The sequence below is a fragment of the Rhinolophus sinicus genome, chromosome 18 (assembly GCF_057876585.1).
Source record: "Rhinolophus sinicus isolate RSI-liver-muscle chromosome 18, RSI-T2T, whole genome shotgun sequence".
Taxonomy (NCBI): Eukaryota; Metazoa; Chordata; class Mammalia; order Chiroptera; family Rhinolophidae; genus Rhinolophus; species Rhinolophus sinicus.
The window spans coordinates 33,524,001-33,536,786 of record NC_142518.1 but is presented as its reverse complement, the minus strand read 5'-3'; the positions used below and the strand labels follow the sequence as shown (position 1 = coordinate 33,536,786).

The 12,786-nt window shown below is 38.1% G+C and overlaps 1 pseudogene; it reads left to right on the top strand.

Moving 5' to 3' along the window:
* The first annotated feature begins 7,687 nt into the window (after positions 1 to 7,687).
* LOC109438125 (nucleosome assembly protein 1-like 1 pseudogene) lies at positions 7,688 to 11,577 on the top strand (annotated as a pseudogene).
* The last annotated feature ends 1,209 nt before the right edge of the window (positions 11,578 to 12,786 follow it).

Genomic DNA, 12,786 nt, shown 5'->3' with positions numbered 1-12,786 from the left:
CCCTGATAAATCTAGTACCCATCGGACACCATACATACATAGTTATGCATAGTTATTACAATATTATTGACTATATTCCTTATGATATAACCTACATCCCCATGACTACTTTGTGAAAACCAATTTGTACTTCTTAATTCCTTCTCCTTTTGCATCCACCTCCTCAACCCCCTTCCCCTATGGCAACCTCAAAATGTTCTCTGTATCTATTAGTTTGTTTCTGTTTTGTTTGTTTGTTTTGTTCTTTAGATTCTACATATAAGCAAAATTGCATTGCATCTATCTGTCTCTGTCTGACATGCTCCACTCTGCACACAACCTTCTGGGTCCATCCGTGCTGCCACATATGGCAACAACCCATTTCCTTCCATGGTTGAGCAATATTCCATTGTATATATGTACCACCTACTCTTTATCCATAATCCATAGTCCATCGACGGACACCCAGGCTGCCTCCACATCTTGGCTATTATAGATAATGTTGCAATGAGTGTCTGCATGCACATGTCCCCTCAAAGTAGCTTTTTGGGTTTCTTTGGATAAATACCCAGAAGTGGGTTTACTGGGTCCTTCTTTGTCTCCTGTTATAGCCTTTGTTTTAAAGTCTGTTTTGTCTGGTACAAGAAGTGCTACCTCAGCTTTTTTGTTGTTGTTTTCATGAAATAACTTTTTCCATCCCTTTACTTTCAGTCTCTGTGTGTCTTTCGATTTGAAGTGAATCTTCCAAATCACTGATATGATCCTCAGCTTCATCCAGTCTGCTGGTGAGTCCTTCTAGTGCATTCTTCATTTCAGTTATTGTATTCTTCACTTCTGACTGGTTCCTTTTTATGGTTTCTATGTCTATTTTTATGCTTGCTATATCTTTGTTGAAGTTCTTACTAAGTTCCTTGAACATCCTTATAACCATTGTTTTGAACTCTGTATTTGGTAGGTTGCTAGCCTCCATTTAATTTAGTTCTGTTCCTGGAGTTTCTCCTCTTCTTGCATTTGGAAAGTATTTGTTTCCTCATTTTGGCTGCCTCTCTGTGTTTGTTTCTATGTATTAGGTAGAGCTGCTATGTCTCCTGGTCTTGCCAGGTGGCCTTATGTAGCAGGGGTCCTGCGGGGCCCAGTGGCACAGTCTCCCTGGTCACCTGCTCTGGGTGCTCCAGGAGTGTCCCTTGTGGGGGTCATGTGTGCTCTCTTGTTATAGTTGAGCCTTGATTGCTATTGGCATGTCAGTGGGTGGGATTGACCTTCAGGCTGGCTGGCTGTGGGATTTACTCATGTTCACAGTTTATGGGCTACTGTGCAGGGGCCTTTACCAATGGAGCAGGATTTGCCCCAGCAGGCTCTGGTGCCTGTTGAGACTCCCCTTCAAGTGTGCCACTTGTAGGGCTAATTGGGTGGTGCTCTGTGGTCTGAACCAACCTCCAAGTATGTTGGCTCTGGGGCCTCTTGGGAGGGGCTCCGGTGCAGGGCAAGATAAGTCACTGCCTATAACTGGCCAGGGACTACCTGGTAGGATCTACAAAGTGGTCCACAGTTGGTCACTGCCTGTGCTGGACCTGGAGGCATGTGGGAGAGGCCATGCTGTGAACCGAGAACAGCTGCCACGAGTACTGGGTCTGTGCTGACTCTGCAGAAAGCCAGGACTGAGGCTTGCTGCCAGCTGCTGCTCCTGTAAGGTTCAACCACTGATAAATCCTCCTATAGTAGGGAGTTGTGTGTGGTGGGTCTCAGTGAGTCACCAGGGTGGAGTGATCAGAGCTCACCAGACCAATTCAGATTTAGTTTTTGCCATGGTCATGGGGGAGGGTCTCAATACAGGAAAGATGGCACCCACCTGCTGGCTGCTTGGGAGAAGGAGCCAGGGAAAATGGTAACTGTCCCTCTAGTCCTTCCTCTGAAGCCACACAATTCAGTCATTCCCTATATGTCTCCAATGTCTACCCCTGAGTCACTGTCCCTCCTCCAGAGCCCAGAGTGAGTGCCTGCATGTGAGTCTGAGTGTGGGCCCTTTAAGAGGACATCTGGGTTTCTTGTGGCTCTCTATCACACCTCGAGGGCCAGAATCTCCACTGTTTTTCACAGCGAGATCTTGTGGAGGGCCTCTTCCCAGCACCAGTGCGCTTGGCTGGGGAGCCTGGTATAGGACTGGGGTGCCTCAGTCCTCTGGGGTAACCTTCGTGGCTGAGATATCCCTCCCAATTTTCAACCACCATAGGAAGGTTTGGGGCTACCTATTCCATGTCTCTGCTCCTCCTACCAGTCTCCATATGGCTTCTTCTTTATATCCTTAGTTATAAAACTTCAGATAGTTTTCCTGGTTGGCTGTTCTATAATTTGGTTGTAATTTTTAGTGTTCATGGTATAAGGCAAGCACAATGTTTATCTCTTCTGCCATCTTGAATCTCATCTCATACATTTTTAAACAAGTAGAAATTGATATCACTTTCCCAGAAGGCAGATTATGAATGTGAATGTACAGCATAAAAAAAGTTTATGCCTTTTTACCTAACTTATTCTTTTTTTGAGTAACTCATTATAAGGAAATAATCAGAATTCAACAAAAATTATTATGTACAGTTTTATTTATAATAGAGAAAAATATATAATACATATCTAGCCATTTAAGTTTGGTTAAATAAATTTTAACATAATTTTCAATGACTGCACAGTATTTCACATATAAATACACCATGAAAGAATGTACAGCATGGGTAAATATCCAAAGCATACTAATTAATGACCAATGTATGAGCCCAATTTTGTAATATTTTTTAAGCTTTTACTTCCATTGCCTTTGGAGTCAAATTCATAAAATGCTCTTTGAACCCAAGGTCCATAAGTTTAGTACCTATGTTTTCTTCTATGCAGTTTATTGTGTCAGGTCTTATGCTTAAGTCTTTGATCCATTTTGAATTAACTTTGGTACATGGTGACAAATAGCAGTCCAGTTTCATTCTTTTGCACATGGCTATCCAATTCTCCCAGCACCATTTATTGAAGACGCTGTCTTTCCCCCATTGTATGTTTTTAGCTTCTTTGTCAAAAATGATCTGTCCATATTTATGTGGTTTTATTTCTGGGTTCTCAATTCTATTCCATTGGTCTATGTGTCTGTTTTTCTGCCAATACCATGCTGTTTTGATTATTATAGCCCTGTAGTACAAGCCAAAGTCAGGAAGTGTGATACCTTCATTATTGTTCTTTTTTCTTAAGATTGCTTTGGCTACTCGGGGTCTTTTGTGGTTCCAAACAAATCTGATGATTTTTTGTTCTATTTCTTTAAAATATGCCATTGGGATTTTGATGGGGATTGCATTGAATCTGTATATTGCTTTGGGTAATACGGCCATTTTAACTATGTTGATTCTTCCAATCCATGAGCACGGAATGTCTTTCCGTTTCTTTGTGTCTTCTTCAATTTGTTTCAAAAATGTCTTATAGTTTTCAGCATATAGGTCTTTCACATCCTTGGTTAAGTTTATTCCTAGGTATTTTATTCTTTTTGCTGCAATTGCAAAAGGAATTGTTTTTTGTATTTCTTTTTCTGAGATTTCATTGTTAGTATATAGGAAAGCAATGGACTTTTGTACGTTGATTTTGTATCCAAAAACTTTAATGTATTCGTTGATTGTTTCTAATAGCTTTTAGGTGGAGTCTTTAGGGTTTTCTATATATAGCATCATGTCATCTGCAAAGAGTGACAATTTAACTTCTTCATTCCCAATTTGGATGCCTTTTATTTCTTTCTCTTGCCTGATTGCTCTGGCAAGGACTTCCAACACTATGTTGAAAAGCAGAGGTGATAGGGGACAGCCCTGTTGTGTTCCTGAACGTAGAGCAAGGGGCTTCAGTTTTTCACCATTAATTATGAGATTAGCAGAGGGCTTGTCACCAATTTTGTAATATAATATGTTGCCATTTATACTGTAAATTGTATAATATATAAATATTATGAATACAGTATAATGTATAGTAACACATATTAAAACATCTGTAACACAAACATAATGTTTGTATATTTATATATACATAAATATTCACATACAAGTGTTAACTGAAAAAAAGAGTTCTTGGTAAACATCGCAGGAAAGAATTCAAGGACATACTGAATTAAGCCACACAAGCAAATCCACATAAGCAGTGGATTTATTAAAAGAAAGAGAATACATTTCCAAAATATTGGAGTCAGGCAAGCTAGGAGGAGGGCAACTGCCCTGAAGAACAAAGAAGCTTAGGATTTTATTATAATGAGGGCATGAAAAATTCAAGTTTTAGCGTTACCATTACAGGCATTCCCAAGGCTGGTCCTTACTGTCCTGGATGATCACTCCTTCCCTTCTGAGGAGGGATTCCCTTGTTACTTGGCCCTTATCGGAACTGTCATGGTGACACAGGAAGTAGAGATTTTTTTCCCTGCAATGCTAACAGTGTTATAATCCATTACAATTAGTTGTAGTTGCACCTTTTCTTAAGGATGATCTCATCTTCTCCTTCCTTTGTTTTCTGCAGTTCCTTCTTCCCTTCCTCCCCATTCTTTCTGCTTATGGTAACACAAGCATATGTGTATATATGGATATAGTATGTACTATAGTATTAAAAGGGTTGTCTCTCCATGGCGAACAATTTTTATTTTTTTCTTTGAGTTTCTAGATATTTTAGAAACTTTTTATGCTCCCCACATTCCTTTTGCAACTTGAGAAAAAATAATGCATGTTATAAGACTAATTTAATTAACTATGTATTTGTAAGTTGTAGTTACATCTATTTGGATGATGTGCTTTATTACATGAGTGCTCTACTTTTGAAGAGCGTTAGGAATATTATTCCGGACAAATTAGCCTTTTTAACCCATTTGATACTGGTAGTTAAATAAAAAAACAAAGGTTTCTTTCTAACTTCAACTGCTAAAAATCTTAGAGCCAAATTTGTTGTCTATCCTTAGCAATAACAACTGAAAGTCTTTTTATGATATGCATGTTTTTTTGCATTTCTTTTAGTTTCATTTTATGTCCCTTCTAAATTTTTTAAATTCTATTTTCAATTTATTGTATTTTCTTATATTTTATATATTCTTATAAAGCATTTTCAATCCTTTTTAGAACAATAGAATAATTAGGGCATGAATATGAGTATATCTGTATACTCATATACACACAAATGCACATACACATATTTTAAAGGTAAGCACAACTCAGAGTTTTGAAATTTTTAAATATTTATAAGACTATTTTTTATTCACTGCATTCATTCTTTATACAGTATATTAGTTTTACAATTTGTTGGCAGTTTTAGCACACAAAGCTATTTATCCTATTGTTTCTCTGTGAGTGTTTTTTTTCCTTTAGTCCTATCTATCACAGCCATTGTTTTAATCGCTATTTTATACAGTCCTACTGTGGTTGGTATCCGGTCCACAAGGGCAACATAGTCTCCTGGAGAAAGCACTGGGATTGATATCAGAATTTTAGGGTTTGTGTCCAGGCTATCACAATTACTGGTCATGTGCCTCAGGTAAATTATTTAAACAGCCTGAACCACTTCATTTGTGAAATAGAATGATAATACATCATAACTAGATAATAAAGTTTTTAGGATCAGTTGAAGTCAGGAATGTGGAAAGTTTGTGCCAGATGCACATGTGTTTGTACAAATGGTAGACAGAGATGTCTTGGATAACAAAGTCTGAATCTGCCAAGCTGATCACCTTAGCTCAGGGCTGCATTTGCCCAAAGAGGATAACTTCTTCTAATTTATACAAGGTCTCCATGGGGACTAGTTGCATTCTAAAAGATTATCTTCATAAATTGCAAAGATATTATCCAAATGCATTTCTCTATATCAAAAATTTTGTAGACTGAGGTTCTAAAAACGTTGATTGGGTTTTTCCTCCTAGGAAGTAACCAATTGATTAACAGAATACATTCATAAGAGCCCAGTTTTACTGGAACTACATGCTTATTTAGAGTAACAGTAATCATTAGCATTGGGAGTTTTGCAAAAACAATGCTGTACCATTTGCATTAAAACTAGTATATCTGGGAATGTTTTGCCCTCATTTTGTGCCTCCCTTGCTACTGTGTCTAACACATTCTCTGAGATCAGCATGGAGAGTCTGTACTTCAACATGTGAAGGTCAATTTGTTATATTATCAATCAGGTGTTGTGAGTGTTAAAATGTTCTGTCCAAATTTCCTCTTCAGGTCTTAAGCACTTATTTCTTGGGAATGTTTGTTGCTGGCAGTTCAGAGCTGAGTCTGTCTCAGGAATTGCCCTTGAATGGAATGGCTGCCTATTTCAAGGTTACATACATTTCCCAGGGTCAGCCCGCATTCAATGACTAGGCAATGAAAGGTTTAAAGCCAATCACCTTGCCTCAATTTGGGACATCAGTGGGTGCTATCCCAGCTTCAAAGCTTTCCATGAAGCAGACTGTTTTCTATTGCAAATATATTATTGTTCAATTCCTTCCATACTCCCTACATGTTTTGTTCACAAGAGCACTACCTTAAACACACAAATTTTCATCTCTGAGTGGGTTTCCCAGGGAACCCAACTGCAATACCTATAAAACTTTTAGAAATCCCTGAGATGAATCTCCATGTATGGAAATTAGTTAATTAGCTCATAGCCATTCTGTCTTTCTTACAAACTGAACTCCAATTTTATTTAGGCTGTCAATGGGCCCAACTTACATTAGAAAACATATATCCCAGAATTCATTGCAGTCAGGGGTACTATGTGACACAGCTATGACTATTGAAATGTAAGCAGAACTCACTGCTTTTTAAAGGGGCTAAATGAGCTGATGCCTTTTAGTGTCTCTCTTCTTCTTTCCTTAGAAGTATTTTCAATGCTGATAGTGGACAAGAGGAAAACACCAATCGATTTAGAACCTCAGCTCCAACATCCTTCAGGTCCTGAACCAATGCCAGCCATACTTAACTTAGGACTTTCCTAAAATGAGAGACATAAGCCATATCTAATACAGATAGGGAAATATAGGTTTAGACTCTGGATTCAGATGAGACCTGAGTTGGAATTCAATATCTTAAGTTGGAGTTTGATGACCCATCCTTGAGTCTTGGTTTACTCATGCAATCACCCTCAGCTCTCTTATTTGTAAATTGGGGAAAACATCACTTATGACATCTGATTCTTAAAGAGGATTAAATGAGAGAATAGATGTAAAAGTGTTTGACACAATATTTGGCATAACATAACTGCTTCATTAATATAATAAGTTCATTTATTTTACATAGCCCTTTGCAGCTACCAAGCCCTTTGCAGCTACCAAGTTTATTATTATAGATTAGAGCTTATCAGATGCCCTATTGGTATACTTGGTCTGAATAATTCTGATAGGGTCCTCTCTCAGTGTATCACCAACCACTTGGTATTGGGGTCAGTTATTTTTTGACCTGTCTTTTCGTGAAGCCATGTCGCACAGTGTGATACAACAAAGGAAAAAAGGAAAGTGAGAGAGAGTTTCAGTTTGGTTCCCTAGGCAGGAGACCATTAGACAGAATTTAGCATGCAGGATGTTTATCTTGGAGTGCTTTTAGATTCAAGCCCTGTGGAAGGGAGGGGAAGGAATCATTTTGGGCAGAGAGAGAAGTCCAGCTGTGATGCAGGCGCAGTTACAGCCTCTACTGACCCTATAGAGAATGGTGGAGCAAGGCCAAATTGAGCTAAGATGGCCAGGCCTTTATACTACAACATGGATCAGACACTGGGTGTAGACCACCCAGGGAAGAGGTGTGACCTTGGCAAGACTGCTCTCTGCAGCTGAGGCAGACCCTGAAGAGACTAACAATTGGAGGCTGTCCAAAGCAGTCCCAACAATTAGAGCAATACATCCTTCATTGAAGAGAGATCTGGTTAGAAACTCATCTCCGTACCCATTATAGATGGGAAGAAGAAACACAGTAACAGGAAATCACAGTGCTGAAACTTAAGTATAAACAAACAAAATATTTTCTGACATATCACAAGCAATAGCAGCTCTAGTTACTGGCTAGAGGAATTTTTGATGCTACGTTTTGAGAGGAAATGACTAGACATTAAGCTTGCTTTATACCATTCCTTTTCTCATCTTCAAAAACTCACAATCTTGGTCTTGCTTTCTTGAAACATAAGAACTGGATGGTGCCCATGGCATTAGAGATAAAAGATCTGGGATACCATATGTAAAAGCTCTCACTGTTTTGGGTGAACTATATTGTCAGTTAAGCCAAATTAATTATTGCTCTAATTTGTCTAAAATTAGTCCACACATAATTAATACACATGACACTTAATCACTGAAAAAGCAATTTACATACATTACCTCACATAATCCATACAACTATATAAGAAGGCTGGAGTTGTCACCTTCATTTTCTTCATTTTGTAGAATTCTTTGCAAAATTACTCAGCTGCTTAGAGAAAAAAAAGTAGACAAGCAAACACAACAATAAAAAAGAGGTGGGGATTTATGTTTATTTATATTTCATAATTTATGTAACTGATTTCATGGTTCCAAAATATAAAATGTTTATTCTCTTGAAATCAAACAACATACATTTATGTACTTCTTTATCATAGACCTTAAATTGTCAATGTAGAGGCTAAAATGAAAGAAATCTTCAACTATTAGTTAAGCTTTGCTTGTTGAAATCAGGCTCAAAGTTGCTGCCAAAAATATTGCTTGATAAGAGCGTTTCTCTCTGATTATTACTATCTCTTTCTTTCTGCCTCTATCTCTCTATTTCTCTATCTCTTTCTCACTATTTTTGACTCTCCATCTATCTCCTTGTCTCTGTGTCACTCAGTTTATATCTGTTTTTCATTTTCCTCTCTTTGCCTATATTTATTTTCTCTCCTCCCCTTACCCCCCCTCCTTTTTCCTTCCTCTAACCCTTCTCTCTCCCCCTCATCCTCCTTTCCCCTCTGTTTGTCTTTCTCTCCCTCTGTCTCTGTGTCTTTTATCTCTCTGCATGGCCTATTTCTCTCTGTCTCTGCCTTATCCTCTCTCTATGTGTGTCTGTCTGTGTCTCTTGTGGGTTTGTTCTCTCTCAGTAATGTATAGAGGTTCACTAGGAACTGTTTTGCTTCTTTAGAGATCTTCAGGTATTCTAAATTAAGTCACTTTGTTAAAAGACTTCCTCATAATAACCATAAGCAGAAGTCAACTGATTAAACAGGAGATGAATATTTAATGATAAATTCCTGAATTCTTAGTTTTGTAGAGACCATTATGTTTTTGGAGACTTTAAAATTCATTAGTTAATTCCTGCTGCATTTCTGTCAAATGGGCTTATGCTTTAACACTCCCCAGAGAAGCAAAAAGTATGACTGAGGTCTCCTAAGCTTCCACTTTGCACTAGGGTGGCCCTGCCAACTTTATTTACCTCCATACTTTAGAGCAGAGGTCAGAAAACTATAGGTCATGGGCCAAATGCCACCTGCTGCTTTTTTTTGGTATGAGTTAAGAATGGTGTTTACATTTTTAAAAGGATAAAAAAGGAAAAATATAATATGTGGCAGAGACCATATGTGACCTGCAAAGCCTTAAGTATTTACGCTCTAGCCCTTTACAAAATAAGCTTGTTGACTCTTGCTTTAGTGAATTTTGCATGAGAGTATCCACATTTGTGATTTCTCCAGGGCATTCAAAGCATGCTACAACAACTTTTACTATATTCTCTGGGGTCAGGTACCCAAGAAGCAGAACCTGAGGCAGGAATGCTTGTGTAAGTGGTTTAGTGAGGGTGTGTTCCCTGATGAAACCTGTAATGGAGTAAGGCAAATAGAAAAGGGCAGGAGGAGAAGCCAGGGAAAGATGTGAGTTCACCTGTAGTCTAGGCTCAGACTGATCTCACAGGGAGCTCTGTGATGTGAAGAATACCTAGAGTTGTTCCACCTTGAGGGAACGGGGCTGGGCTTTAATACCTCAATATCAGTCAGTCATTATAAAGAGCTGTGGGAGAAGAAGAAACTTTATTCTCCCAGGGTCTTCCATGTGGTCTAATAATCAAATCAACATGAAACAAGTTAACAAGAGAAAATAACCAAAGTTAATCACATACATATGTATGGTTACCCCACATACATGAGAGAGGCAGAGACCCCACATACATGAGAGGTTCAGAGATAGAAAGGGAAAATGAAGTATATGTGACATTTTAAGCTAAGGATGAGATAAGTATGAGGAGAAAAAGGCCATTGTAGAAGGATAAGAAGAGCAGATGTTCAGTAATTAGAAATTGCCCTGCCATATAGATAGGTCAAAAAGGTTATTGCTGACTTTTTTAGCATCATCTGCTTGAGGCACTGCCTCCTGCTCCTTCCACCGCTTCCCCAAGTCACTGCCTGCGCAGCTCCAGCCACCTGGCTCCCAGTGCTAGCCACTGATATTTGGCATTCTTACAACCTGGCAGACATTGACAACAAAGAACAGTCTGAACTTGATCAAGATTTGGATGATGTTGAAGAAGTAAAAGAAGAAGAAACTGGTGAAGAAACAAAAATAAAAACATGTCAGCTGACTGTTCAGATGATGCAAAATCCTCAGATTCTTGCAGCCCTCCAAGAAAGACTTAATGGTCTGGTAGAAACACCAACCAGATACATTTAAAGCTTACCTAGGGAAGTTAAAAAAGAAGTGAATTCTCTCAAAAACCTTCAAATTAAATATTCATAGATAGAAGCCCAGTTCTATGAGGACGTTTATGATCTCGAAAGAAAGTATTCTGTTCTCTATCAGCCTTTATTTGATAAGTGATTTGAGATAATTAATGCAATTTATGAACCTACAAAAGAAGAATGTCAATGGAAACTAGATGAGGAAGATGAAATTTTGGAGATGCTGAAAGAAATGGCAAGATTGAAGATGAGAAAAAGGATGAAGAAAAAGAAGACCCCAAGGGAATTCCTGAAGTTTGGTTTACTGTTTTTAAGAATGTTGACTTGCTCAGTGATATGGTTCAGGAACATGATCAACCTATTCTGAAGCACTTGAAAGATACACAATGAAGTTCTCTCAAATGCTGGCCAGCCTATGACTTCTGTCTTGGAATTGCACTTTGAACCCAGTGAATATTTCAGAAATGAAGTGTTGACAAAGACATGTAGGATGAGGTCAGAACCAGATGATTCTGATCCTTTTTGTTTTGATGGACCAGAAATTATGGGTTGTACAGGGTGCCAGATAGATTGGAAAAAGGGAAGAATGTCACTTTGAAAACCATTAAAAAGAAGCAGAAACATGAGGGATGTGGGACAGTTCATACTGTGACCAAAACAGTTTCCAGCAATTCTTTCTTTCATTTTTCCCTCTCCTTAAGTTCCTGAGAGTGGAGATCTGTACGATGCTGTGGAAGCTATCCTTGCTGCAGACTTTGAAATTGGTCACTTTTTATGTGAGCGTATAATCCCAAGATCGGTGTGATACTTTACTGGAGAAGCTGTTGAAGATGATGATGGTGATGATGAAGAAGAAGAAGGTGAAGAAGCCGATGAGGAAGGGGAAGGAGAGATGAGGAAAATGACCCAGACTATGCTCAAAGAAATATCAAAACCCCAGCGGAGTGCAAGCAGCAGTGAAGTAGATTGTATGTGGCCTTGAGGATAACCTGCACTGTAATAGCCTAAATACAACTATTATCTACTTACAGCCTTATGTTTTTGTATTTTCTTGGTGGGTTCAGTAATTTTTTTAAAGGAAAAGAATGGATATTTTAAAGGCCAATTTTTTCTACCTAGCATTTTAACTTTAGTTTTCCCGCCAGATATGTTGAATGCAGAAGTTCTCTCGCACATTTTCATTCATTGCTACATAGTTTGGCTCTTCTGGAATATTTTTATAATATAGCTATTAGATTACAGCTACAAAAATAAACAGAACTATTAAATGAAATAGAGTTTTCATTTTGCTATGTTTTTTCCTGAAGAACCAAAGTATTTTTTCAGCTGGTAGTTAAATGGGTTTAAGTTTGTTTGCATTAGAGTTGCCTTTCATTACTTTTAGAAATGCAGTGCTTCTACTAAGACAATTCATCATTTAAAAAAAGTAAAACAGAACTTGTGAAGACAAGTGTATGATTAAGAATTTCCAGTAAGATCACACCCATTAACTTAGATTGTTAATTGATATTTTATATTTTAGGTGACACAGTTAACTAAAGAACCCTAACTCAACAGTATGGTTATAGGTTACTCCAGAGAAGTGAATAGAACCTAATATTTTCAGAAGTTATTTTCATTATACTTTTAAATTTAACCTCCATGAACTAAGCAATTTTTCTTTATGGCAGGGTCTACCTTCTGTTTCCCTGGAAAGGATGAATTTTCATCATTTGACAAGCCTATTTCAAGTTTTTTGTTGTTTGTTTGTTTGGTTTTGTTTTTGCAGTCTAAAATAAAATTTTCAAATATAATTTTAGTTCTCACAAGATAATGTTTTAATTGTGTACTAATTCAGGTAGAAGTGGAGTCCTAGCTTGAATTGTACCCAGTTGACCATATTCAAGAAAGGGTGCCAACTTTGGAAGAGATGTACTGCATCTCCTAATAAGAAAGTAAAGAGAGAGAGAGAGAGAGAGAGAGAGAGAGAGAGAGAGAGAGAGAGAGAGAGAGAGAGAGAGAGAGAGAGAGAGAGAGAGAGAGAGAGAGAGAGAGAGAGAGAGAGAGAGAGAGAGAGAGAGAGAGAGAGAGAGAGAGAGAGAGAGAGAGAGAGAGAGAGAGAGAGAGAGAGAGAGAGAGAGAGAGAGAGAGAGAGAGAGAGAGAGAGAGAGAGAGAGAGAGAGAGAGAGA